Source organism: Monopterus albus, unplaced genomic scaffold, assembly GCF_001952655.1.
Source record: "Monopterus albus unplaced genomic scaffold, M_albus_1.0 scaffold279.1, whole genome shotgun sequence".
NCBI lineage: Eukaryota > Metazoa > Chordata > Actinopteri > Synbranchiformes > Synbranchidae > Monopterus > Monopterus albus.
In genome coordinates this window covers 314,591-314,840 of record NW_018128159.1, presented here as the reverse complement: position 1 = coordinate 314,840, position 250 = coordinate 314,591, and the positions used below count along the sequence as shown (strand labels likewise).

The 250-nt window shown below is 33.6% G+C and overlaps 1 protein-coding gene across 1 annotated transcript in view; it reads left to right on the top strand.

The window, feature by feature from the left end:
* The window catches only part of colgalt2b (collagen beta(1-O)galactosyltransferase 2b), a 25,178-nt gene that overhangs the window by 23,203 nt on the left and 1,725 nt on the right, over positions 1–250 (top strand). The window lies entirely within an intron of this gene.

The window sequence follows — 250 nt, the reverse complement described above, 5'->3', positions numbered from 1 at the left end:
GGAAATATGATACTTCTCACTCCACGACAAGTAGTTTCTTTTGAGCTTCTTATTAAACATATGATCAGCTCATAAAATATGAAGAATTGTTGATAAAAATACTCAGCAGCCTATAACGTAGTACAAATGAGCTTCATCTAGACCAGTTTCCACTTTTCATGGATCTAAAGACTGAATATGTCTTCTATCACTATTATATGTAATTTTGTAAACAGTAAAATCAGCATCTCCTGCTGTAGAAGGGAAGAGC